Source organism: Passer domesticus, chromosome 9, assembly GCF_036417665.1.
Source record: "Passer domesticus isolate bPasDom1 chromosome 9, bPasDom1.hap1, whole genome shotgun sequence".
Taxonomy (NCBI): domain Eukaryota; kingdom Metazoa; phylum Chordata; class Aves; order Passeriformes; family Passeridae; genus Passer; species Passer domesticus.
In genome coordinates this window covers 31,826,781-31,854,714 of record NC_087482.1, presented here as the reverse complement: position 1 = coordinate 31,854,714, position 27,934 = coordinate 31,826,781, and the positions used below count along the sequence as shown (strand labels likewise).

The window sequence follows — 27,934 nt, the reverse complement described above, 5'->3', positions numbered from 1 at the left end:
GTGTGTGTGCACATGCATCAGGCACAAGAGAAAGCAGAAATTTTCCTAGGCTGTGACGAGCAGTTTACCTGGGAGACTAGCTTTGTACTGGCTCTGGGCTGTGGGGGAGAGTCCCAGCTGTCCAAGCATCAGTCCTGTCTGGAACCTCTCTTGCACTAAGAAGTACCTGGAATTAAAAATAAAAAGTGTCATTTGGGAGAGACTAATTGGCACAGTGAAGAAGAGTGACCTGCTCCCTATATCTCACATGCATATCTCACTGTCATTTATTTTACAGAAAAAATCCTCCACATCTTGACAGCAGACATAAGGAAAATAGATTTGTTTGGTCTAACCACACTGTTAAATGTAGCAGGCTGGTTCCCCTTTACTCTTTGTTTCTCCACTGGCCCCAAGTGGGGAAATTCCTAATCTCAGCACTCAGACTTGCCCTCTTTGCCAAGACTCATCTTGCCCACATGGCTTGTGTCAGGGCTGTGACTGGGAGAGCAAAGTCTGGCAGCTGTTTTTCTAAGACTGTAGCAATCCATTGCTGGTGTCCAAGGATCTGCTACAGAGCTGCTGCTTCAGGGGTCTGGTATGGAGCTGCAGGGGCCTTCTGGGCAGTCCTGGCCAGGGTTATCTGTGCTCCCCTGCCCCAGGGGCTCATGCCCTCATGAAGGGAATGACTGAACAGCACAGAAAACAGCTCTGACACAATTTACAGCCCAGAGTGTTACGATAATGCCAGTTGGTGCTGCTTGGCTGCACCAGCTGCTTCCTCCATTGTGTCATTCCTGGGCGGGGGGGACAGACTGTTCTGAGCATTGCTGTTACAGATATGTTTTCCCACTGTGATTGTGAACAGCATCACTGTCCTGGAGATGGATGGTTGTACCACAGCTCACAGAGAGAGCTGAGGTCTCCTTTTCTTCCTCTCTAGGCCCTTGCCAGACCCATGGAACTCTAACTTACATTCTCAGAATTCTCCATTTACAGTTTGGTTGCAGCTGGCTGTGCTGTGCCCTGCATCAGCCTCCAGAGAGCCTGTATCACAGGGCAGGAGACCTTTCAGCTGGAGAAGTCAGCCACTGTTCAAGCTTGACCCAGATTCTGAGGTAAGGGGTAAATCTGCCATTGTTTCTCAAGCACAGCAGTACCAGCAGCAGGGTCAGAGTCGTGGATGGCAGCACAACCACATCCTGCAGAGCTGCTGAGGGGTTCATGTCCTCACCCCTGCCCACGTGTCTTCCCTTGGGGAGTGGTTACAAAACTTTCTCTGCAACTTTGATGGCACTTGCTGGCTTTTATTTATCCCATATACTCATAACTTTAGTTGATGATGGCAGTAATTCAACAGCAATACTAAAAGTATTCAACTGCTGCCAGCCTTGCTGCTTCAGGCCACCCCTTCAGAAAGCTCCAGAAACATCTGGGGGGATGATGCTTGTCCTTATTGCTCTAAGCAAGCCTTAACTACAGAGCAGATGTCACCTTTCAACTTGGTTGTCTGAATTCAGTGGCAGCCTTTCACATGCAGCACGGTTCAGGATCCTTTCCTTCCTGACCAAAACTGTTGAATGTCATTTGCTGTGTCAGCTTAAAATGCAGGGGTGAATTTCATTGGGTAAAGCAATGCCTGTGTGTGGATGAAAAACAGATGAAAGCATAATGTGATCCAGCAGCTAGAAATTCAACTTAGATAATATGAGCTAGAAAAAGAAGGTATGTGGTTTTAACAGTGACTAAATAGCAACAATTAAATAATTATTGGCACCAATTACCAAGGGATACAGTGGTGGTTCTGTCTCTTGAAGCTTCTGAAGAATCCATGTCTTGTTATCTCAGCCAGAAGAAATCTGGGACATAAGAACATTTTTATGCAGGAGACCAATATGTTTATTCCTGCTGCCTTCTTTATATCTAAAAGTGTAAAAAATTGTAATTTTAAGGGTGCTCAATATTCTTTAGTGTAAATATTGCTATTCTGCAGCAATCCCTCTTTCCTTCTCCTTGATGCTGCTTTCCTAACACATTGCTCTGAGCTGGTGGACTGCAATCAAGATTACAACAGGTTAAATGCCTTAATACCTCTGTATAACTTGGAATGGTGGTTCATGCCCAATGCGAAGCAGGGATTGGTCTTTGAAAAGGCTTCATGCTAAGGTGAAGGCTTGCTGAGCATTTCTTCTGGTGGCAATATGGCCAGAAACTTCTCCTTCCACTGCTGCTCCTTTTGTTTGCTTATGTTGTTTTTAATAAAGTACCCAATGCCATCATAAAGCATAATGTGATTTCCTTCTGGATGCACAGGCTTTCATCTGGAGAGCTTCATCACTGATTTTCAGCCCTGGTTGTGTGAATTTTTCTCCAGACCAGTCTGGAAATGTAAGAGCGGGGGAATCATCTGGCTCTTGCTGGAAGCGAGAGCACCCACTGGGAGCTGTTCTACCAGGTGGGAATGGTCATGGTCAGATTAACCCTGAGCTCAGCTGAGGCCCAGGGCAGTAGGAACCTTGCTGCATTCACAGTCTGGGCCTGGGAGAACTGCAAGGGGCATGAATGTTTCTGAAGGATGTAGAACAGACTGATTTAGTGACTGGAAGGTCCAAAGCTCTTTCTTGATTTGACCTGAGATTTGGGAAATTAGTGGTTTTTATTCCTTGTGATTCTGGAATGCCCATGGGCTGTGAAAGGAAGGCTGGACCTCTTGAAACACCCTGTGCCACAAAAACAACCTTACTGTGAAGGACTGTACTAAACTAATCAAGATTTTGTTTGCTGAATCCTTAAAAAATGTGAGACACCTTCTTTTGTAGTTTTTAAAAATTTGATTTTACGTGTCTGTAATCCTATTACCTGTTTGGTGCTCAGTAAATAAAACAATCTGCAACTATTTCCTTTGACTTGCTGAACTTAAGGGCGATGCCAAAGCTGTAACTTAATACCAAGGCATCCCAGCACTGTGGACGTGTTGATCCTCTGACAGCCAGTGAATTCCTCTGGGCTAACCAGGGGGTTATAAAATACATCTTAACATGCAGCTATTCAACAGAAATCTTTCCTTACCTGATATTAGCCAGGAAATCCCTCTGGCCTGCCCTGGAGGGGAGTGGTCCCTGAAGTCCGTGGACAGCCAGAGCAGTTTTGATGGCTGTATTCTGTAAACACAGCACCTTCTCCACCAGTCATTACCATGCCCTCCCAAATATCTTATGTGTAAAAGAATGCCACAATTGTGAGGTCAAACTTTCCAATTCCAAGGTGCTGCTTCTGAGTGCTGAGTTGACCAAAACATATTTGAGAAGTGCCGTGGATCTCCAAGATCAATCCAACAACTGGAGATCAGGCAGACCTATGATGCCCTCAGAGAAGCAGAGAATGTTGGATGTCAAAAGTTTGGATCACAGGATGAGGAAGTTAAAGCTCCATGTCTGAGTCATGATCTTTTGTTTGGCTCTTCTGAGAAGGGGATTTTTGTGCTTTTAGAAGAGAAATTGTTCTGCTTTTTAAAGTATTGCCTTTGATTTCAAATGAAGGAAAAGTGAGTATAGAAAAGGAACACGTGCCATGTTTTCTTTCTTTTCTGTAAAAGCCTTGTGAAAGCACAAGTCAAATTCATTTCTGAAGAACAGGGTACTCCAAAAGTGGGAAAGCACCATACCCTGTCCCATCTGCTGTGGGTGACCTTCTGAGACCAGACATGGAAACTCCCATAAAAGAAGCAATAAAGCTCTCTGGAATACTTCAGCCTGGAAAAGGGATGATTTGAGGGGGAATGTAACAGAGACCAACAAAATCTGGAAGTGCATGAAGCAAATGGGTAGGGACTGCCTATTCCTACCTTTTCTCATGCAAGAATTTGAGGCCAACAAATGCGGGCAGATTTCAAACAAATGGTGGGAGCAGGTTCTGCATGTACTAGGTAGCAGACACTTCACCAGGCAGAGAACTTCACATCAGAGGGTGTTGTGGGTGCAAGCTGTATTCTTCTGTTCAAAGGAAGACAATAGTGTTTGAAACCAAGATTGTTAGGAATCACAGAACAGACCAAAGCTCTAAGGCTGAAAAAAATCTCTTCAGCTGAAAATGGTTGAAGGTTAAGTAAATAATTTGTGTTTGAGAAGGGAAGTACCATGTTTTTTTGACCTATTCTTCCTCTTTCCTAGGTGTCAATCCATAGTTTATATTGTAGTGGTAGGTGGATCCTTGCTGTGGACTCATATGGCTGCTGTAGGAGTTCTGAGACATTTAAGCCTGGAGAAAATATTGTTAATGTTTTTAGTCCTGCAAAAGAAGCATCAGCACAACTAGAGCTTCCTAGAACACCCTAAGGATGACTGATCTCCTTAGAAATTGTTTCCAGGCTATTCCTAAATAAACCACTGCTGTCTCAGTGGTTATTTTCTTAATGCCCTCCCTGACCACATAAGCAGTAATTGGGAAGGTCTCTGCTTGCTCAGAGAAGTATTCTCTGAGGAATGGGGATTTCTGGGGAAGAGTAAGGCACAAGAGGGGCCAGAAGGCAAAGGGCAAAGGGGAGGTCTAGGGGAAGGCACTACAGTGGGACTTTGGAAGTGTAATCTTTGGCAAGCTGTATCTACTTGGAAAATTTCAGCTGCCTGTAAGTGGATAGGTGGATTGAGAGAGTTGGGTAAGAGCTGTGGGATGGGGTAGGAGCTAATGATGAAAAAGAAGCTCTCTGTTAGAAGGTGTGGGAACATCTCTGCCCCAGTGCCTCTTCAGCACAACCAACCCAAAGGAGCAGTGCTGGCGGTTGGTTTCCTCAGAATGAGAAGCCAGACTCTCTACTTCCCACATATTGCTATGAGCAAGTCTGACAACCCCTCAGAGGGATTTTTGAGGACTGTTAAATGTCATGTCTACATGGAGCTTGTGTTGGGGAAATGCATATTCCCAGAGCTGCTTTTCTGAAAGCAGGACTTTTTCCTTTATTTTTCACTTCAAAAGGACTAAGTGCATAATTCTTGTCCCTGGCAGAACCTGCCTCTCCCTTTGCGACGGCTCAAGTGCGTACACAGGGAATCAGAGAGCAGGTGACTTCAACTTAACCTTCCCTCTGAGCTTGAAGAACAAGCCAAGACAATACAAAAGGGACCTTCTAAGAGACTTGTGCAGCTGCACAGCCCTAATATTGGCCCCATGATGTGTTTATCTTTTGCCTTCAAGAAAGTCTCAGAGTTAGGGGAAGCTCCCCCAAGCGGGATGGCTTAAAAGACTGCATCCGCTGCTGGGAAGTGCACATGCTTCTTTCTTTATAAGCCATTTGATGTGTTTTTCCTCTGTTGCTCTCTCTTCCCCTCCTCCCCTGGCAGCAGAATCTCTGGCTGTTGCATGCTTTTCATTAAATCTTTCTGATTGTAAGCTTGTATGTTCTGACCCAGGGTCAGAGAGTACCATGGCAAGGATACAGCTCAGCAGCAGAATGGAAAGCTTTTTCTGGTTTGGATTATTGGACATCTCCAGTTATTGCAGAGTGTGTTCTTGTCTGGTGTCTGAAGACAGAGTTAAATGTCACCCGGAAGAGAGCATTCCATGATGCTCCTGGAACACTGAACTTCTCCTCTTGGATGATGCGGGTGTCTGCGTGTGTGCTCCAGTTGTGTCTTGGCCAATTTCCAGCCTCTAATGCTACTGTCGCTCTTATCCCACATGTTCCACTTTTGCAGTATCCACTGGGGGAGGTTATTTAACTTTCCTCACTGATACCAACAACTGCCACTGTTGTGTTGTTTGGGTTTAGGTTGTTTGTCTGTAATGAAAACCCCAAGCTTAGCACCAGCTCAAATCACCAATTGCTTACTCAGCTTCGCAGCTCTGTTGTCGGAAGGCATAATCACTTCCTGCATCTTTGTTTGTCTTTGCCTCCGTGCTGCTGTACTGATGGGCTGGGAGGTGCCCTGCTGCTCCTGCAGCTGCTTTTCCTTGCCCCAAGGCACATCAGCATGTGGGGAGGAAAAGCAGTTCCTGGTTATTGCTTCACCTTCTTGAGATGCCTCAGACACAGACTGCTCTGTAATATGGAATATCATCCCTCTTACTTCTGAGGGAGGAGGTCATGGGGCATTTATGGCTATTGTGAAGGCTGTGGAGGTTGCACTTAGAGGGGACAGTGAAAAAATTCATCTGTAAGCTCTGGGCTACCTGGTATGAACACAGGTGCTGAGATGTCATGGGATGTGTGGGCATCTCTCTTAGTGTCTGGCCGTGATACTGGCCAGGGCTGTGGAGATGAAGTGTCAGGGCCCTGAGTGTAATTAGCCTGATCAGCCTCTCATGGGCCTCCAGCCACTGCCCTGCCCATGAGTTCAGGAGCTCCATTTCAACTCAGTCCATGACTTTCCATTGCTCGCTGAGCAGTGGTGTAGATGTACCACTCCACACAGGGCCTCACACTGGGACCCTGGTCCATGGACTGACCTCCCATTTTGGCATCAGACCTGCCTGGTGACCACTAGACTGTGTCTGACCGTGGTTACTGTCACTGGAGCTGATTGACCTGCACTTTGAGTTCCTGCCTTGATCTGCCCTATCACCACAAATGGTCTGGGCTCTGGGTTGGCCCTGGCTGCCATCCTCAGACTTGGCTGCTGGTCTCACTTATGTCCTGTGGGATGGGGCAGCCCTGCCCTGCAGACTGAGTTATCCTCGAGTCCTCATCCTGTAGGGAACTGCCAGCCCTTCCTGATCCTTGACCCCTGCGAGGTCTCTATGGAGAGCTGATTCTTTGGAAAGACTCATCTTGGTGTGAAACACTTCCTCAACTACCAGCACAGCACAAGAGCCTTGGGGATATCCTGTCTTGGGGATATCCTGTCTGCCCACTGGGGAAGGTGACACTGTGTATCAAAGCTGTGCCTTCCTTCACATCTCCAGTGCGGTAAATTTGTTATCACCAGCTCATTAGTTGCAAAATTAATTAGCATTCCAGCCATGGGATGTGATGTGTTTCTCAACTCAGCAGGCTGGCCAAGCAGGAGGTTCTGTCCAGCCTCAGGAAAGGATGTTTGGGGATTTTGGGGTTTATTTCTTCTTTGCTTTTTAGGCTGCTAACAGTTCTAGTGCTTTCTGCTGCAATTAGCAAGGTGCCCCACACTGTAATGCTTGCAGCCTTCGAGGACAAGAAGAGAAACCTTTCTTTTGCAGAATCCTTGCTAAACAGGTTCCCTGAAAAATATGAGGAACTTGTGACTGCTCACGCCTTGCAAGAAAAGATCATGATAGATGCATTTACAGAGCAGAAATAATAACAATCATCAACAGACAGAGGGAAATGGCTCCTCTGAGATTAAGAAGCAGACTAAGGGAAGAAAAATGCTCAGGTTAGATAACTAAGTTTTGTGAGAAGGGAGGGGAGAAAATGCTGAGAAAGGAGGGGTGGTAAAGGAGGGACAGGGTGGGGAGCAACCCCTGAGGAGGGGATGTGCCATGGCAAGAAGCCACCTGTGAAAGTGAAGCCTCCTGACTGATAAGGCTTTAAAATGTGTAAACAGAATTGCTGCAGCCTTGTCCCATGGGAGGCCAGGCCCAGCCATGCAGGGGATACCTCCTGCCCTAGGGCAGGTCTCAAGGCAGGGAGCAGAGGTTTCCTTGGAGAGGCACTGCCACATTGGCCCCCTCACTGGTGTTCAGACACAGCCCTGGGTCTCCTCCCAATGGGCTGGGAAGTGTGGAGGCATTTAGCTGAGTGTGGCAGCTCAGGGGGATGGAGAGAGCTGCAGAGAGGGGACTGGCCCTCCCAGAGGGCTCTGCATGGGGCTTGCAGTGCAAGAAGCCTCACCTATGGTGTGTACGTGTAATTCAGCACTAGGTTGTGCTGATCCTCCTGCTCCCCTCTTTTTCCTTGCTGAGCTTGTCTCAAGCTGATGGCACATAAAACCTTTTCCCCCTCTTTTCTGATAGGCTCCTAAATTCACCTATGATTGCAGATATTGAATGTTGCAAGCTCTTGACAACCTTCAGAGGTTTATAGCAAAATCCTCCCACACATGCTATGTACTTCAGAGGGTGGAGTATAAGGGGTGCTCTGGGGATGGCTGAGAGATGTCTCTGATGTTTTGGAGATCCCCATTTGTCACTGAAGGGTAAAGTGGGACAACTGTTGTCCCTGGAAGCCCCTGCTCTCATTTCTTCTCAAACGAAGGGATTTGGTGACCCAGCAGCCCAACTGTAGCCCAGAGGAGCTACACGGGTCCTGCAACTATTCTACACATAGAGCCTACAACTAGGTCCTTGTCAAAGTAATAATTCAAACAGGGTTCCTTTGAAGTTTTTCCAGCTATTCTGGAGACAAATCAGGGCTGAAGAATCTTATTGTTACAGAAAAAAACTTTTTTTCCACACAGTAACAGAAGAGTGCTGTTGTGCTACTTGAAATTCAGGGCTGGATTAAACTGGGCATCTGAAACTGGGGAGATGTGAACAATTGGAATCAAAGCTGAAGAAAATGTTCTTATGATCCCTTGTGAATTGACCCAGATAATGGGTGTTGTGTGACTTAATTATTGTAAAACCAGAATATGTTCCTGCTCTTAGTTTGCTTTTTTCTTTCACTTTGTCTAGCAATTTCTTCCTTCAGAGACCTTAAATATTGTTTGTGTTATTACTATCATTATTCTGCCTAAGTCAAATTTAAGGTAACATATCCCTGCCCTGATTATAAATAAGATCCTAAAATTGTTCCTAGTTTACCTAAGGCTGGATTTCTAATGCAGGGAAGGCATTGGGGTTATCCTGGTGTTGAGAAAGTATTTCCAGCTCTTCAGGCACTGCAGAACTCCTCTGTAAAGACTTGTTCCTACAGACTGGACTGTGCATTGTGTCATCACTAGAGAAAGCTTATAAAATACAAACTGTTTCATGGTAATTGATTTTGCTAGTCCCTCCCAGGTGAGGAAGAACTACCCACCACATCTTGTGATGCTGAACAAGATGTGCTAATAGACCTTTTAATCCTTCATTTCCCTCTGTCCCTCAAGAAATTTGTACTTGTTGAAGGGCTGAGTAGATGATGTACTCTGTGATGTATGAGTAGATGGGACTGTGTAAGTTCAGGGGAAATATTGAAATGGAAATCAGACTCCTAAACCATCACCCACAGGAGGAAGAGAGGGAGCTTTGATTGACTGTGTTTTGTGAAACAAGAAGAGATAAATGGACTGGAGTTTTGGTGTGGAGAAAATGGGAAAAATATCTTGAGTATTATGGTTGGTGCTTTGGGAGAGACTGTTCTTTAGCAGTCTATGGTATATTTTCCCAGTGAAACACCATTGTGGGGACATGGAAAACAGGGTCAAAAAGGTACAAATAAGGATGGGACTTATCACTGGCAAGAAACCATGTTTCTGAGGGTTTATGGGGAAAGATTGTAGTTTGGTTATTGTGAAAGACCAAAGCAGTCTTATCTATGTACCAGGCTTTGATAAGAATAATGCCGTGTCAAAATTCCCCCTGCATTTTTTTCACTGCGTTTGTTTACTTTTCATCAAGAGTTTTGGGAAGTGAGATGTGGTTTTCATCTCTTAAAGCTGTACTGTTTGGAATGCAAATTGTTCAGGTCAGGGTTTTTTTTTTTCCCCTGTAGCTTTTATCAGAATGATTTTGCTTCTGTATGTCACCTTTTATCTCTACTTCTCCCTCTGTTCCATTGCCATCTGCTCAAAAGCACCTGAGGCCCCTGTTTCTCTGCCTAGACCCGGATAAACCAGCCTAGGTCTATGTGCCCAGTGGAATTACCAGTACCTGATCCTGGCCTCAGCTGTAGTATCTACGCCAGAGTTCCTTGCTCTGAGAACCAGATTTACATCTTTGAACCCAACCAGCACTATCAGAATTAATTAGAAACACACAAGTGCACAAGTTCTGGAGAGACATTTTGTTGTTTCTTACTCAATGAATGTGCTAGGAAGTAATTTTTATTGTGACACTGACTGTTAAATTGAAAATGACAATTGCATTTTTGCCAGAACTGGGCTTCTAGATGACAGGAGGTGTTAACTGCATAAGGTGTTTCAGTATGGCATGTCACACTACCTCTAGCTCCAAAACCAGAGAAGCTAACTGCTAGATTTTTCTTTGTCATATGAAGACTGTCTAGCCCTAAAACGGTACAAGAGCTCAGAATTTATAAATATACCTCAAATTACCAAAAAGCATCACTGAGTGCATTACTCATGATACTTGGAGATAATTGTACTATTGAATTATGTTAAGAGAGTTTCAGGGAAAACATAGGTTATTACAACTTCTGTGACCTTGGGACATTGGCTCTGGAAAACATCGTCCATGCAGAGCTGCTTTTCTGTCCCTGGATCATTAGTAGGTGATTTTTTTTTTCTTCCCGTGTGATTCAAGTGGTTTAAAGCACAGAACTTGTGAATTTTGGTTTCCAAAATGTGTTTTGCCAGCTCTGCTGAGCAGGCGCTTACACACTAAAGTCACTTTGATGGACTTGTTTTCTCAGTGAAACTGGTGGAAATGGTGGAAAGGGGAGAAAAATTCTTCATTTTGAGCTGCCTCTTTCACAAAGCACTTCAGTTACCTTAAAAACTTTAGATCAAAAAAGTCTGAAAGGGCAATTCTGCAACACAAAGGAAAGCAAGAGAAATGCAGAGCACTCATGGTTGGGAGTGCTGCAGGAAAAATCCATCCCACTGTCCTGGAAAGCTCAGCACTTGAACACTGGAGAGGGAAGAGAGAAATGCAGCTCTCCTGTACAATGTCTTCCAGGGAAAATTTCTTCTTGGCCTAAAGTTTGGCACCAGGAGACAGGTGAGACCTTCCTCAATCAGCCTCAATTGGGAGGAAATTGAAAGCAGAGATAGGAACCAGCTGTGGGCAATTTGAATTGCATTCATCATTCAATTAACTTTGCATCAGTATGTGATGCAGAGATGGAGAGTTCTGATAATGCAGTGAACTATTACTCCGGAATCCTCTGGACTTTCAGGACTTTTTGATGACTTGCCTGATAAGAAGACTACTGAGATGAAGACCATAATCCCTGGAGGAGCCCTTCAGGTATTGTATTCAAGGAAGATGGCAACTAATGCCTGGAAAATAGGTTTCCCTAAGCTCATCTGGATTTTCTTCTTGCCAGCTGTTACTATTGTAAAAATGTTACCCCTCCGTTGAGCGGGGTCAGCCTGTGGTAGCTTTCAGGCTGCACCTGCTCTGTAGTTTTAAAAACCACTGCACAGAAATGTGCCTTCCTTTCAGAACAGAGACCAGGGAGCGGCAGTGACAGCAGATCGTTTAGAAGGTGTGAGTCCCAGCAATGGCTATACCTGGCTTTGCCAGCCCAGCAGCCAGGAAGAAGGGGAGAAGCCATGGATGCTTTGTAAATTCCTGGGCAGACACCTTTCATTGCCAGGGATTGCCTACCAGCATCTCTCTCTTGGCTGTAAATGCCAGGAGAAAAAAGCATGCCATGCATACTTTCAGGAATTATAGGGAGGATCAGGTTTCCCCTGCTGTCCTTCGTGGTGACCCTAGACCCAGGTACATCTAAATAGAGTTGTCTGAAATGCTTACAAATAGGGTACTTGGAGCCCTTAGGGTTGTAAATAACCATTTGTAAAGGCCTTTGAAATGCAGTGATTCTGTCAGCACTGCTCTATTCAGACTTTCCACCCTCCTCTTTGTTGCTTGTGTTGCTCCGTTGCAGAAAAACACAAAATTGGTGATAAAGCTGTGCTTGAAATAAAGCCTGGCAAATGGGCAGATGATTTTGTGGCCTTGGCCACCTGGTGCAAGGAAGGAACGCCGTGGGTTGACTGCTCTGTGCCAGGAAGGGATCCTCTGATTGCCCTGGGGATCCGTACATCTGATGGGGGCTTGGGCAGCAGGGGAGGAAGCGCTCTGGAGTTAAGTTAGAGCTGTCCTGCTGGGAGAGATTTGCTTAGGGGAGCTCAGTCACCTAGCAAGCATGAGAGAGGGGAAAAGGGAGAACATGCCTCACTTCTCATGTGTGTGATAGGTTTCTACTATTTATTTTTTAAAGTCTCAGACTGATAAACATTAAACAGTTTGAATCTGTGGGCCTGTGTGTGCCTTAAAGGCTGTGGCCAAGCTGTGAAGGTACCTCTTGAGTATTTTTACTGAGAACTTTGTTATGTGTACTGAGAACTTTGTAATGTGTTGAGATGTGCCACAGGGCACCTGGTGTTATGCTGGGTGCTGTTTGGGAGCAACAAAACCCTGAGAGCTCCTGAGTTAAAGGAGGTTGAGAGTGAAAGAGATATGGGGAAAGAGCTCTACCATCCCCTCCAGTTCTCAGCCCTCCCTCAAGTGCAATTCCACTTCTTTGGTGCTTGTCTTTTGACTTCTTGCCCAAGTTGATCAAGTAATAGGTCTGTTCCGGGCGTTTTGTTCCTGAGCACTTTCCCAGGTTAATGGGAAGTCAGAGTTTCTCTGACCATGCTCTTGTTTGAAGTGCTTCAGGAAACTCTACACTGTAGATCATGTAGGTAGACTTGAAGAGAGCAGTGTTGGATGCTGGAGAGACAGACAGACCACACGGCAGCAGGGAATGCTCTGCAAGCTCCTGCCCAAACACAGCACTAGTGGCTGGAGCTGTTTGCTTGCAGGATGCACAGGTCTGTAAGGATTGGGAGAAACTGGAGGCACAGGTGTCATCTGGGTAAACTGTAAGGGAGCTGGAGTATTCAAAATGCAGGAATTGAGAGCTGGGAAAACCTGTCCTGTCAGAAGGTTTTGAGGAAGGAAAATGAATTATTTTTGCAGGTAGTTTCTGGTCCTCTCCCAGTAAAATGCTGCCTTCAAAGAAACTGGGAGGGTGGAGGATGCTGCCCAAGTCAGCAGGGGAATTGCATATTCAGGAGTCCCAGACTCATGTACTAAAATCCTGAAGAACTAGAACAAGGCCAAGCAGGAGAGAAGCACAGACTGTTACTGGAATCTGCTATGGCACTGAGATCTGTTAGACCTGTGTGGAAACCCCACAGCCAAAGGTGTTGGCCAGGAAGCTCAGCAGCATGAGGGAAGTTCAGAAAATTCACAGAATGTTCTGAGATAGAAGGGACAAGGATCATCATGTCCAAATCTTAAGTGAATGTACAGGGATTAAACCAAGTTTATTGCTTCCAAACAAGCAAAGAAGAGGACTGTCTCCAACACAAGTTGATTTAGCTGACAGATGATGACTCGTTGTGCCCATGGGCAGGAGGTGTGATCGGACTGATTTTAATTGAAGTTCCTGGGTCTGCTGGCTCAACTGCCTTGTTTCAAGAATAAATTACAGTGTATTCTGAGAAAATTGTATAGACTTGAGTGTTATTGGGTCATTTGCAATAAAACTTCCCCAAAACACTGGTGAGATGATGACTAAGCAATGGCTTGTAATAAACGAAGATGTGTGTACTGTGCGTAATGATCAACAGCAAAGAGAAGCAGCAGGAGAAGGACAGGAAAGGAGGAGAAATGTTTCTGATGAAGAGTATAAAATGGAAATTTTTTTTTTTTTTTTTTTTTGCAGAGCATGTGGAGCACGTGGGTGGTTTGACTGGAAAGTATTTAGAGTTCTGTCCCTGTCATGGCTCTGAGGGAGTGAGCGATGGGTGTTCTGTGCTGCCAGGCAGTTTGTTCCTCACAGGCATCACTGTGTAAGAGCCACCCTTAGCGTGTCAGTTAAAATGATAAATCCTGTGTATTGCACAGTATTGCAGTTCATGCAACAGAAGCAGGAGAGAAAATGAAGATGCAGAGCAGGGCTACAATATGCCCCAGGGAGGCACAAGGTCTCCCTGCTTCTCAGTCCCTTCTGCATGGGTGCAGGGAGCTCCCTCCTTAGCCCACTCCACCCCTTGGGGTTTGCTGGTGATTTATGTGTTCCTCAAGAGCAGCCTCTTAAACCTGAGCAGCTCAGCATGAGTTGTTTCCATCCTCCCCTGGGATGTCACAGATATCTGTGGCATGACTCTGAGTCAAACTGTGTCACTCAGCCATTCCAGAGCACACACAAAGCTCATATAGGCCTTTACAGAAAAGATCCACAATTCCCTTAGTGCCTGTATAGATTTTTCCACAGTGTGGTATTTGGCTGCTTAGTCACAGAGATATCTTTGTGTTTTAAGAATAGACTTGTCTACCATCTCCTTGGCTGTACAGCAAAAGAAAGACTTTATTTGTCTTAGCACAAACACCTTGTATATGTGTCAGATGTGCCAGCAAGTATGTGCTTAATTAAACAGGCTCCTTAATAGGTTTTGTTATCATTTTAGAGCTCTGCACTTGAGCCACTTCTCTTAAAGGACTGTTTAATGAATTTCTGAGGCTATCTGACAAGTAATGTTCTTTGCTTGCTTGTTATGCAAAATTCATTAATGTTTCCCTTTGCATGGTGTATACTGAATCACAAATATTATGACTTAATTAGCTTATTGCAATTTATGGGGTGGTGGATGTAGGTTTTTTATTTACTGATCTTATGCAGAACTGATCTGTTTAAAACAAGCAAACAAATACAAACTTAAGTTGTTTTAGTGTCCCTGCTGACAAATACCTCCCCTTGACCCTCATCATCTAGGGACTTTTCCATAGCTTGCTAACCCCCTTTTCTTTTTTTTGTTCCATGAAAAGTGAGCAAACATGGTAGAAGTAAGCAGAGTTTTATGGGATTGGCAGGACTCAACCAACCTCATTGCTCTGAGCACAGAATTTTCCATGTGTATTTTCTTCTTACAAGCAAGTCTCTAGTACACATTTCCTTTGAGTCTCACAGAAATCTTTTGGGGTTATTCCTTAGCTGGCATACTTGGATGTGTCCCAGTTCTGATAAAGGGACAAGAGTTGTTATTCCTCTGCTTCCTTGAGAGTTTAAACTATTCACAGCAGTAGACAGAGTTGCCTCTTGTGGGCAGGCACAAATCCACAGCAAGGCTGTGGGTCTCTGAAATGCCTGTGCTGCAGCGTGAAGGAGAACCAGTGTGTGACAGCTGTGGGCCAGAAAGGGCACGATGTCCCTGGAAAGACCTACCTAGTGCAGGTAGCTCTAGATAACCATCAAACTGAAGTATCACCTTCCAGTTGTACCTTCTGTTGATGCATTTATTTTCCTGTGTCTTTACAACAGCCTGGTGTGAAGTTACCATCCACCCAGGCTATCCACATTTACTTCCCTAATCAACAGTTTTGCTGGATGGGAAAAATGTGCAGTGGGCCAGAAATCACAGTTGGATGGTTTCTGCAGGATGACACTGGATGTGAGGGGTGTCGTGGTACCTGCTCCCTTGCAATGCCACAGCCTGTCTGATTTGCACTGGGATGGAGACTGTCTCCTCCACAAATAATGTAGTTATGCTTCTGTCTCGCTGGGCTGAGACTGCACAGAGGCAAAATAATAATAACTGCTTGCCCGGAGCATACAAGAAATCTGTGGCAGAGAAACAGGATTCTGCCAGAGATCATAATGGCAGAAACATCCTTTTTTCCATCTGTGTTGATTTTCAGATTGCTTTGTGCTCTCTTTCTGAGTTTTATCCCCATTATAACTTGAGAAAGGTTGAGCTGCTTCAGTGGTCTCACCCCTTCCACTTTCCTTCTCTTCCCACAGCTGCCTCATTGTTATTTTTTGCTATGCAGGGCACTGAACTCCTTAGGAAATCAGCTGCTGCTGGTGAAGGCCGGACCTGTTTGGAAACTGTAGCCACAAAAGCCAGACTTTCCAGTGTAATCAGGCCATTAAACCTCCTGTGGGAATTTTTAAGGCTGGCTTTATCTGCCCTGCAGAGAGGAGTGTGGGGAGAGGCTGTTGCGCCATTGTTCCTCCTGCTGATGACGCAGACTGGAATTGCTTCTCCTTGAACGCTGCCTCCATTGGGGTGAAGCCTGGCTTTGTGTTGTCCTAATCCCTCACTCCAGACCACAGTGACCACATGACGTTACAGTAGCCCTGAGGCTGCTCCCTTGTTCTAACACGTGCCACCAGCAAACTGCTCAAAAAGATAAAATCTTTGACTAGACTCTGACCCAGTGTCTCAAAACGTTGGTCTGTGAGCAGTCCAGTTGGATTTGGACTTTACCAACATAAACAACTGCTTAGAAAATCCAGAGCCTTGTTTCCTTTCTTTCATATCCTCTGTCCTGTCTTCTGTCATTACATGTTTCAGCCCATGACTATAGACTTTGCTGGAAAGAGTCAGTCTCTCTGGGAGTTACAAATGTTCATGCAGTCTCATCCCCATTTTTGGATCAGAGGGATGGACTTGGAGTGAAGAGGAAGTTTTCTCGTGATGTAAGATTGTTTCAAGATTTTGATTTTCAGTATTTTCCTCCCAAACTGCAGTGAGTTTTATTGTAATTTTGTGTTTCCTGGTAATTGACAAAAAAAAATAAAAATCCAAACTGGTTGGCAGCAGCAGAAAAGGCACATAAGGTACCCAAACCTTCTAAAACAAGAACAGTTCTGGCCTGTTCCAAGATGCCTCCCCCTCCCAAAATGTTAAACTGGGAGATTGCTGAAGCTGTTCTGTTCCCATAGCTGGATTAGACCTCAGTGAATCAGCCCTCTGAGAAATCTCCTTGGGGAATTCCTGGCAGGCTGTACCCCAGCATCCCTTGCTGACTAAGTTGGGGGCTTCCTCAAGTAGAGCTGCTGTGTAGGATGGTGGATCAAAGCCTTGGTGCTGCAATCCTGGAGCCCAGTTGTGGATCACTGAGGATGGGGAAAAGCCCTGCCCCATCCTACCTCCCTTTTGTCCTCAAAATTCCCCAGAATGGGAGGGAGCTGAGCCCTTCACTGTAGGTGCTGGATCTGGGATGATAGCACACTCATCTGAGCTCCTGGCTGCACTGAGCCCCAGGCTGCTGCTCTCCCAGGAATGTCAGGGAATGCTGGGCTACCTGAGAGACTGGGGCACCAGGCAGGAGTGTGGGAGCCAAAACATGTACCTGCAGCCTCCCAGACACTGGAAAGCCTCTTGGCTCAGGGGTGTAGATTTGCCATGATGCTGCAAAGGAAAGATAAAAAGGATTTGTGTTGCTTAGGAGCTCACCAAAATTTGTTGGAATAAACTGGAAGGCAGAATTCATCCCAGGAGGCATTAGACACAGGCAGAGAGATTTTACTTTTGAGCTTTTAACTTGATTTGCCTCATATGACATGCCTGCCTTTTCTCTATTTGGAGTTATCTTGTCCTGTTTGAACCTTTTTAGTGCTTTAATAAAACCCAGCCATGGGGCCAGAAGCCTTTGACTTCTGGCTTGGCTGCCTCCAAGACCAGATGTGGCAATTTCACTCCCAATCCCTCTGATTCAACCCAGTCCCAAACAGCTTTTAACTGATGAAGAAAAGGAGACAAATGCTTGTCAAAGTTGCTCTGGTTGAAAGGAGCAGAGATGGACGACTGTTTTGGCCATCAGGGCTCCAGCTCCCTGCCCAGCCAGGAGAATTTGCTGCCTGCAGTGCTCAATAATGTGTGTTTAAATGGGGGCTGTTCTGCACATACTAATTTTGAGCTGTACATTTTCTTCCAGGAAATCTGTATTTGGCTTTATAACTTCCTAGGAATAGTTTGTGCATTGGAAAACCCCCTCCTGCCATATGGGAAAGAGCATTCTTACTTATGCCCTGTAAAGTATACATGAAGTTTTTTTAATGAAATGAACTTCCAAAAATTGCAGAAGTTTGGAATTTTCAGGGGCTTTGATGAAATAGGTGTAAATTTGTGACAATTTCTGAGATGTACCTGGCAAAAAAGTGCAGCTGAGTGGGTGTGTCCCTTGTTTGGTCCATGGTCCAAGAAATCACCAGTATGCTTTGGTCCAGTGCTGCTCTGGTGGTACAGGGTCCATTACTCACCAACCAGTTGATACAACTTTGGTGTGTATGGCTCAGGTCACTTTCCCATGTCCAGAGGCTGCAGCTGGCCCTGTGCCATGGCCTTTATCCTTTCACCTCCTGGTTTCCAAGGCCAGTTGTGCTTGGTTGGGCAATGCTTGACAAGGAGCATCCAAGATGATGAACCTGTTCTTAATTGTTCATCTAATGAGCTCACAGCTGCCTTCCCCCAAAGCTGACTTTGCTCGTCAGCCTGGGCACTCCTCACCCTGATTTTTGGGTGTCTTTTTAGTGCAGCAGAGCTAAACTATCTGCATGGAACAAGTGCTGGAGGAGAAACAGGACTCCAACAGAAATAATTTTTTTCAGCTTCCCAGCAGTTACAGCTCCTTGAATGGAGACTCTTACCCCTCAGCAAACAGTTTACACTGGCATACCCTGCTGTTTGCAAGGAATGAGATTTGACAGAGGTCCCATAGGTAAAGCAGGCTTGAGTAAAATGCTGTCAGTGTCACAAAATCCCTGCCCCTTCTGAGGCTCTGTTGTTCCTACAAAAGTGTTTGGATGTTGATTCTGCAGTATTCTGGCATCCCTTGTGTGTATGAGGGTTGAAGCAAAGCAGTTAAATGACATTTTGCATCACAGAACTGAAATTACCTTTTCCTGCAGGATGTTTCAGGGGTAAATTTGCTTAAAAAAGCCCAACCAACTCTATGACTTGCCCAAAATTCCTCCCAGGAAGGAGAGATTTGTAGGTGCACAGTTTGTGGTGATTGGAGTGGGGCTGGCCCAGCCTCATCCCCAGTGGGCACAGCTGTGAGCAGCAGGTGAGCAGCACTGACAGCAATGAGCCATGGAGTGCCCAGGGGCACTGAGCAACCTCCAAAGGGAGCAGAGGGCTCACAGGTGCAGTGCATCAACGTGAGGGGATAAAAGGTTGGCTGATAACAGGCAGACCCCTGCAGCCTCCTGAAGTGCTCTGATGTTACTCTGTATGGGCAGATGCCCAAAGCCTTCTGAAGAGGTATGGTGTTACTGTATGGGTTGAAGCTTTCTGAAATTGTATGGGGCTACTCTGTGTGTTGTGGCCATCTGGACTGTGGCATGTGGTGTGACAGAGTTTGACCAGGAAGAGAGGGGATGGTTGGGTTATTCTTTTTTAGAATTCATAAACATTCCTTTTGTCAAAAATAGTTTCTTTTTACCTTCCTTACCTGAGCAGGTGGGAGGAAAACATGGCCCAGCAGTTATAAAAGGGGCTAAGACTGAGGAGAAACAAATCCTCTCTTCAGCTGCCCTGTGCCGGGCAGCTGGCCAGTACCACCTCCACAAACACTGGTGTCCATCCAGTGCAGGAGCAGCTGAGTGTCAGCCCAGCCCGGGGTTTCTCCAGGTGCCAGGTACTTTTGGGTGGCATCACAGATTGAGTGTTTCCCGGAAAGAGAGTCTCTGTGTAAACATGCTGAATTAACAGGCATTCTCTCTGTCCAGCCCCATCCTGTCAAGCATAAGGTGCAGATGTAGGAGCCAAGAGCTCTTCCAAATTAATTCTTTCCCCTCTTGCTGCCTCTCTTTTTACCAGTGTGCAAGCAAACCAAGGCCAACAGCTTTGGCCAGGGCCAGGCAGGATCAGACTGGCCCAGTACTGCCTGCTCTGCTTCCAGTATCCTTGTGCTGTGGCCCTGCACCCAGCTCTGCCTCTTCGTGGACTTGCTGGAATTGGGAAAAGGATTGCTGTTACCTTTGCTGAGGCAGAAACATGATCCAAACCAGCTCGTTGGGTTGTAGGGGAAGAGGGATGTGAAGTAGCCAGCTCTTGCTCATAGTGGTAATCTGTAGATTTGGGAAATAAAAGTACATTTATTGTACTGTGAGCTGGGACTGAATAACTCTTGTGCCTTTCTTTAAGGTGGCTACTAAAGGCTCAGGGGTGGTAGAAGAACACCAGCATGTGACAGATAAGGTGTACAAGAGAGTCAGCAACTGCTGGTAGAAACACAGGTTTTGGAAATTGAGTTCTGGCCATCCTTTGTCTTAGAAAACTTAGTGCCTTTTTTTTTTCCCTCCAAATCCAACCTGCAGTCTAAATTTAGGGCATTGTTCTGTGCTGCTTAAAAACTTACACTGTTAGAAGTACTCAAGAAACTGAAACTAAGGCTGTAGGTAAATGTTTGCCACATTTTTTTTTTAGTAGGAAATTGTTTAAGCAGCTCTTGCTTCAGTGGAAAACCCACAAAGCTGTTTGATAGTTTCTACTGTATAGCTATTACAAGAAGGCTTTGATTCTTTCCCCCTGGATTGCTCTGGAGCTTCCTGAGGACGTGTGTAGGAACATGGGCAATTTTATTTCTATGGGGACTATGTGAGCAGAAGAAAACCAAGTCTCTAAAGTGGGATGAAGGATTGATGTCCTTTTTGGGTCCTTTCACAGCTTGGACATAGATTTGAGAATTGGACCTCTCTTGAAGGAGGACCTGGAAACTTGTAAAAGCCCTAAGATTAATTTTTTGAGTGATATAAGAATTGTGGTTATTCTTCAAGAGCATAGCATACCCATCCTGTACCAGATGCAGTGGTTGTTTTCTCAGTAGTATGAACCACCCCCCGAAGCACAGAGTGGTCATGATATAACCTGTGCATTCAGTTCTGCACCTGGTTTTTGGGGGGCTCAAGCCATGTATTTAGGATTTTGCTGAAGGAAGCAGAAGTGACTTTGGTGTTGTCTGTATTCTCCACTCCCATCTGCTGCCCTGGCTCCCATCACTCTGAGTTCCTGCAGTGCTTCTGTTCTCCTTCCTGGTTGGAAGAAAACTGTGTGCTTGTAACCCCTTGGAGCTGAGGCCATCATGGTGGTACTGTAAGGGAAGGCTGTGTGCCATGGCCCTTTTCAGCTCTCTGGCTGGAGTGCTGTGAGGAGTCCAGTGTTCTGTGTGTGAGAGCAATCCCTCTGGCATTCTGTGTTAGAGCTGGAAACAAGTCATTGGTGAAAACCTTCCTTGCTCAACACTTTTCCCACCTACAGGCAGTGGTGACTGACACAGTCCAAAAGCCTTTGACAGCCAGTTCTTCTGTAGATGTCTGGCAAGGAGGCTCCAGATCTGGAAAACAAGGCTTAACTTGGAGCTGCTTTAACTGGAGACACTGCTGTGGGTTTGTGTATCAATGAGTAGGTGATGACCTTGAGAGTTCCCAGCCCTGTTCACTCATAATAGCTCTCAGGGCTGTGTTTGTAACAGGGTTTTTGGAAGCAGTTTGTATTACAGAGTGACAGGTGTAGAGAGCTGAATTTGCAGCCCCAGATCCTGGTAGTTTCTGGAAGGGAATGTTGTTTAGTTTCTATTGAAATGTGAAGGTGCTCCTTCAGTACTGCTCTTTTCTAGTACTGTTTTCTAAATGGCTTGGGCTGGGGTGAGACAGTGTATGTAGAGGAGAGAATATGGCATTTCTGCCTTTTGATTTAATAGTACTGTATAATTTGGAGGAAGTCTGAGGCTGTTGTTTGGTGCTATTCCTGCTTCCCATGCCAGCCAACACTGGCAGCACAGGTGTATGTCTGCACTCCTGTTGACTCAGCCCCCAGTAAGTTCCTGGTGAAGGCTTCAGTCTCTTCTCTTTTAATTGATGTGGTTTGCTGTGCTCTGATGGAGATTGTTTATGGACCAGACTATGCCTTTGGCCCAGCATGTTACTCATGTCTACACAGATGAGCACAGACAAACCTGAGCTTGTCTGCCTATGCAAAGATGGAGCTGACTGTGGGCCAGACACCTCTTAGCATGGAGTCAGAGGAGAAGCAACTGCATGCCAGGCTCTGTGTAACTCTGCTCAGAGCCCATGGAAGCGCCTTCTGGAGCTGCAGTGAAGTCCTTGCTGTGCAGCTTTCCTGTTATACAGTCATTTGTCAGTAAATGCCATCCAAGTGTAAGCAGGTGTTTGGGATTTGCAGGTTTGTGGGAGAGACCTCTCCCTATTCCTCTGTCTGGTGACTGCATTTTGGGTGATGAAACAGAGATACCAAATGCAGATAAAACATTGAGGCAGGGAGGTCTGTAATGACCCCTGTGGATGTGCATATCCAGGCCTGGTGTCAGACTTGGATTTACTTGGTCTCCTGAGCTGGGGCCAGGTGTGTTGCCAAGGTCTGACAGGACAGCAGGGGCAGCCTGCTGAAGGGGGCAGCTGGTGGCAAAAGGCAAGGAACAACCCCTTGGGCTGGCAAGGAGATCCCCCAAGGAGCATCGTGCCTCAGAAAATGCCAATTGTCTGAGACAGAACAATTTTGTGGGAAAATGTTGGTTTTGATGAATTTCAGTTGCTGAAAAATATTAGATGAAAATGTTTTGAAAACTGTTTGACCTTTTCTAAATGGCAAAGTTTCAATGTTTTTAGGTCCAAATGCTGCTTCATTTTGATAGCTAGCATTAATTGAAGGTTAAAAAAAATGTTGGAACTGAAATGGAATTCCTGAAAATGAATAGAAACAAAATGTTCTCTTCCTCTTTCCTCCCCCAGCATTCTTATTTCTGGAGAAATTGTGAGATTTTTTTGACTTTTTAGTTCCTCTGAGCGGAGATATATAAAACCTCACAAATTGTTGTGGGAGGGCATCCCATCCGGCTCACTATCCACCTGCTCCAATGCAGTTGCTGGTTTTGAAGTGATTTTTGTGTTATTTTGTGATGGAGTTGCAAGCATTTTTCAGACATTCCAAAGGGAGAGTCTCCAGATCTGCAAAGGGACCGGGGTGCAGCCTGTCCCTGCAGCCCTCATCTGCCCAGCACCCTCTCTTGGCCTCCTGGCAAGTCTTGCATGTGCCCATCTGAAAGGAAAGAGTGTGAGCAGTGTGCTGTGATTTGTGCTGTGGCTGAGTGACAAGCACACTGTGTTTGCTCAACTAACACCCTGGGAGAGCATGGAATGGTCACTCTAAATGCATCATGGCTGGAAGGAGCCAGTTGTGTGCACAAGTGGGGCTCACGTCACAACATAGGAATAGAAAGTAAATAGGACTGTGCAGCAGGAGATGCCTTAAAAGCCTCACCAAGAAAATGCGGCTCACAGGTCCAGAGCCACAGAGAACAGGAATGGCATCTGGCTGAAGTGGCTGGAGCAAAAGCCTGTGCACTGTGACATTTACACATCTTAGGACCAGGTGGAGAGAGCAGGAGGGGCTGTGAGCTTCCTCCTGTCCAGCTGGAGTGAAAGTGCACCTTTCTACCTCCTTTCCTAAATTGAAAGGATTAATATATGATCTGTCATATGGGGTGTGATGGCAAACAGGCTGTGCTGTCTCCCCCAGCACCCCAAGCCTGTTGCCATGTCTCTGGCTGATGTGAAGATCATTTATTGCTCCTCTTTTAGCTCTGCTGTCTGTGCCTTGTCCATCAGGTGATGAGTCACAGCATCGTGGTGAGTGCTGATTTCTGACTTCCATAAGGTGCTGTACTGCCTCTGTGTTTGGAGAGCTTTGTTTCTCCTTTTGAAGGGATGTCTGGCAGTTTTATTGCATCTCTTGGAGTGCCTCAGTAGGAACAAGAGTTTGCATTTCAGCCATCTTCATAACGCGTGGGTGCCAGTTTGGATTTTGGCCTTGCACAAAGATGACTGAGTTCAGTTTTGCCTTTGAGGGATGCTTGTGAAGTGCAAAGCCATAGGCTTCAGGAAATTGCTAAAAATTAATGTGTAGTAATGGTAAAATGATCCCCTTGATACCAAGGGTGCTCCTAAAGCCCTCCCAGAAGGCAGGGTGGGTAAGATGAAGTCTGCAAGCAGTTTAGGGGATGATAGGTGGTGAGGTGTAAATAAATAACAAATAAATAACAAATACTGGTTTCAACTTCCCGACAACATTGGTTTTATAGTGGTCATTGATCTATTTCTGAAACATGGGGTATCCTGAAAATCCTTGTTAAGTTGATTTGCCTCAAAAAGGGCTCTTCTAGGGTAGCCAGTAACTGGATCTGAATCCCTCTTCTCTAAGAGCCAAGCCCTTTCTTCCTCTTTTCCCTGTTGGTGTTGGCAGAAATGCCCAATATGAAGAGGTTGCAATGTAAGCAAACAATTTTTAGGAGAGTATTTAAGAACAAAGTAATGGCAAACAACAACAACACCACCCCCAGGAAAATCTGAAGGATTTATAAGATGTTTTTCCTTATTCAGATGGATGCCATTATGCTGAGAGAATGAGTGGATACAAGTAAAGTGGACCTGGCATGGAAAAATCAAAAAACATAACTTCTAGGAGAGGTGCAGAGCTGAATTCTCTGTACTATGTGTACTGACTATATTCAGTGCAATTATTCTGAAGTCACTTCTTTTAACTTGCCTAATGCTTCTTACAGATTTTCCTGGTAAACTGTTATTGTCAAAGTACTTCTTGCACACTTAATGTTTCTCTCAGAAAGAGATCTGCTTTCAAAAATGCACCTTGCAGGTATTTTTATTTTGAGTATCCATGGAACTTGTGCCTTGGCAGTCATTCACTCTGTTTGAATGCTCCTCTGGCTGAACATTTGCTCCTTTGAGCAGAGTATAGGCAATGCTGTGTTCCACTTGTGCATTTTTTGTGCTTCAAAATCACCTTGAGCTGAGTGGGTGAAACTATCTCTCATACAAGTAGCTTGTGTTCCTTTGGGCAGTTCCCTTGCTGAATAGGATGTAAGGCTTGTACTAAGAATTTATAACCCTTTCCCCTCCCTGCTGGTTTTCCCTGATAGTTCACATTGCTTTCATTTCTGCTTTTTCTCCAAAATACGTAAATGGATTTTTAAAAATTAGTGTAGTGAGCACTTACCACAAAAACTTGAGGCTGGGCTGCGTCTGAACAGAAAGATGGAATACCCTTTTTGTTCACTGTGCTGTTTTCCCTCTCAAGCTTTGTGTCTAGGCCCTACATATTTTAAAAAAGAAAAATTAGCCCGATTATTTTAAAAAACCTGGACACATGGGTTACACCATCTTTTTCTGCTGTGGGTATTACCTTTAAGAGCTGGAATCCACTTTTTTCTCCACTATCATGCTCAAAACCTGAGTGTTATCATGAGAAAGGGCTAGAAACTCAGATTCTGAGAAACTCAAAGTCTTTGGCTTACAAGGAGCCCTTCAAATAATTTCACAACATCTTATGGGATTTTACAACCACGGCATGTTTTGCTTTCATTTCGAATTCAAAGAAATCCTCAGACTTAAAGTTGAAAAACCCACTCGCCAATCTATTCTTGTACCAGCTTGTCAGGTTCCATTCAAAATGCTCACTTGTTTCCATATTAGTTTTAAGCTGCTGTATTAACTGGTCAGAAAAATCTTGTGAAGGTCTCAACTGGTTACACGAGCAAAAGCCAGAGTTTTTTCAGACTTGGAAGTTTCTCAATTTTTTGGAGATCACTGCAGAATTTGAGCTTAGGTTGAAAGGCTGAGGGTTGCATGTGTGTAAAATAAGCTGGGCAATCACAGATCTGTAATGTAACCTGATTTATTGCATTTTTATGTTCCTTAAATGTGTTTACAGTCAAGAAAAATAGTAGTTTTTCCATGAACACATGGCTCTTGGAGCTATTTCTTGGATTTTCTATCATCAATGCTCTCTTTATTATTTTCTGCAGATGTAACTCTGCATATGAGATTTCCATAGACAAATAATATCCTCTCTTTTCTGGGATTTTGGAAAGCAACAAGGAAAGCCAAACCAATCCTGTCCCCTGTTGAGGTTCTCTTTGAAGAATGATTGCTTTGTGGTTTCTTCAGGGCACAGCTTCAAGTTTGGAAGCAAATGCAAAGTGAGCAGATTCTAGCCAGCAATTCCACCTGCCAGCAGGGTGCATTTCTTAGGTTTTACTGCCCTTGTGTCCAGAACTCTCTCTGCAAGACACTAACGAAGCAATTAATGGAAAGGGCTTGTAGATAACCCCTTAGAGAATAGTTAGTCTCCTTTTCATGTAAAACTCAGCATTCAGAGTAACCTGATGCAGTTGGCTTTCTAGGATGACTCCTTATAAGTCCCGAAGCACCTGGACTTTGGGCAGTTATCCTTCCCTGCTTGTTGTAAATTGCATTAGAAGTGTGACCTCTCTAAAATATTAATTACCATAAGATCAGACCTGGCACTGCTGCAGGCAGTGCTTGCCAGGAGTATGGCAGCTGTATCTGGTAGAGCTCCTTTTAACAAGAGGAGCTTGCTGGTTTGGCTGCTCTAAGCAGCTTTCTTTGAAATATTGTCTCCAAAATGCAGGAAGAGGAGAAAGCCACCTCCTGTAGCTGTGCATGGAGATCACACAATCATAGAATGGTTTGGGTTGAAAGGGACCTTAAAGACTATCTTGTTCCAGCCCCCTGCCATGAGCAGGGACACCTTCCACTAGCCCAGGTTGCTCAGAACCCCATCCAACCTGGCTTTGAGCACTCCCAGAGATGAGGCACACACAGCTTCTCTGGGCACCCTGTGCCAGGGCCTCACCACCCAAAATTTCTTCCTAATATCTGACCCTGCCCTTTTTCCATTAAAACCCTCTGAATGGGGAATAGCGAGTCTGTTGGCAGCTGTGGCTCAGGTAGGAAAGCAGAGCTCACAAGCAACATGGTCCCATGAGGCATCAGAACATTGTCAGTCTCTGTCACAAGATTTAGTTAAGCCACTCAAGTTTTCACCAAGCTGCTGCCTCCAAAGGAAGGAAAGTTTCCAGACACAGATGAGAACAGAGCCTGAAGCTGCTGAAGTGTGATGCCATAGGGTGTCAGGGTTGTGGGCTGGGTTGGGAATGCACCACATCTGCAGGAGGCTGTGCCAGAGCCCAAAAGTTGTGCCTCTGTTGTCTGCCAGCAGTGCTGGCTCTTATGTGACACCTCTGTGTGTGCTTGAGACAGAAGTGCTCTCTGGTGGGAGGGTGATTAGGAAGGGTGACCTCCAGAGAGTCACAGCTCCCTCCTTTGTAATCTGCCTGCGCTGATGCAAGTTTAAGGTTAAAGCTTGTCACCCAGGATTTTGTTGGTGTGTGTCCTTTCTACCCTGGGCTGCAAAAGATCCATCAAGACAAAGTGGTGGGTTTCCCATGGAAAAACTGTGCAGGATACAGGTGGTTGTATATTTTCTCATCTCTTACTGCATCGACTCTTTGCTATCCTGTCCCCATTCCAGGCTGAATCACAGTTTCAAAAACCCTTTGGTCATGATATTGATAAAGACAGATGAATAAATTATATTTGAATCCTGGTAATTATAAAAGGAAAGGTTTTTCCAGACACAGGTTAAGATACTTGAAGATGTGGCAGTGATGATTGTGCAATGGGAAGCAAAAGAAGCTCTCTCCCAGATGAATTACTGGATGAGTAAGAGCAGCCTGCCTGTCCAAGTCCTCCCTAGGGCTCTGGTGGGATCTGATACATCTCCCTTCCTGTCTGAATTTGCAGCATGACTCTTGGGTGATTATTTCACAGGTCTCTGCCTGAAGCTGGCCCTACCCTTGGACTACCTGCTCCTTCTCTCCAAGCTGTGCTCATTGGGTTTGTGCGTCCTGGATGAAACCAGGGCTGAGACTGACACAGTGCTGCTTTGGAATGGTGTCCAAGGCCTCAAATGAAGCTGCTGTGCTTTGGTGCAGCCTCTGTATCTGGGGGTTGTGGTGATGGTGGAAAGCAGAAATGGGAAGGAAAAACCAAGGGTGAGAAGCACAAAAGGTTAATGGGCTGGTGCAACAGGCAGGCCCGGGAGGAGGGTGGCAGGAAGGGGTTTGCAGATGCAGCTTTTCTGTGCTCTTATCTACCCCTCTGGCAGCAGCCTCAGCGAGGCGGGCTCTTTGGGAAGGGTTCTTTGGGAACTGGCCCAAAGCTTTAATGAAGGCAGGCCGCAGTTCCTGGCTCTCAGGGGGCCCTTTGTCTCTCAAGGCTATCTGCTTTCTCTGAGGAGACACATCATCACCCAGCTCTGAGCTGGATAAGGGCTTTTGAAGTTTTCTGTTTGATATGCGTCACTGCCTCCGTCACACAGCACAAGACCTTCTCTGGTTTTCTCCTTTCGCTGCTGCAGTTTCACCCACCTGGTATCACAACCAGAGATAAAACAGAGCCGAGCCTCACGTGTCTTGAAATAGCTGGAGTTCGGGGAACGTGCTTTCCTAGAGAGAGCAATTAGCACCTTCGGAAGGT

At 45.5% G+C, this 27,934-nt stretch overlaps 3 long non-coding RNA genes across 4 annotated transcripts in view; 2 read left to right on the top strand and 1 right to left on the bottom strand.

Moving 5' to 3' along the window:
* Nucleotides 1–27,934, top strand: part of LOC135307882 (uncharacterized) — a 268,237-nt gene that overhangs the window by 41,397 nt on the left and 198,906 nt on the right. Inside the window, exons 7-8 of one of the 2 annotated variants that reach the window (XR_010368481.1) lie at nucleotides 979–1,097; nucleotides 2,293–2,434. This is a non-coding gene — a long non-coding RNA (uncharacterized LOC135307882). Of the gene's footprint in view, nucleotides 1–978; nucleotides 1,098–1,972; nucleotides 2,109–2,292; nucleotides 2,435–27,934 lie in introns of those variants that run through there. The other variant, XR_010368482.1, reaches the window with a different exon arrangement.
* Nucleotides 69–3,189, bottom strand: LOC135307885 (uncharacterized). Its single transcript, XR_010368484.1, has 3 exons — nucleotides 3,049–3,189; nucleotides 1,474–1,618; nucleotides 69–166 (listed from the first exon to the last, which is right to left on the bottom strand). It is a non-coding gene; the product is annotated as an uncharacterized LOC135307885 (long non-coding RNA).
* LOC135307884 (uncharacterized) lies at nucleotides 10,604–17,674 on the top strand. The gene is made up of 2 exons (XR_010368483.1): nucleotides 10,604–11,019; nucleotides 15,601–17,674. It is a non-coding gene; the product is annotated as an uncharacterized LOC135307884 (long non-coding RNA).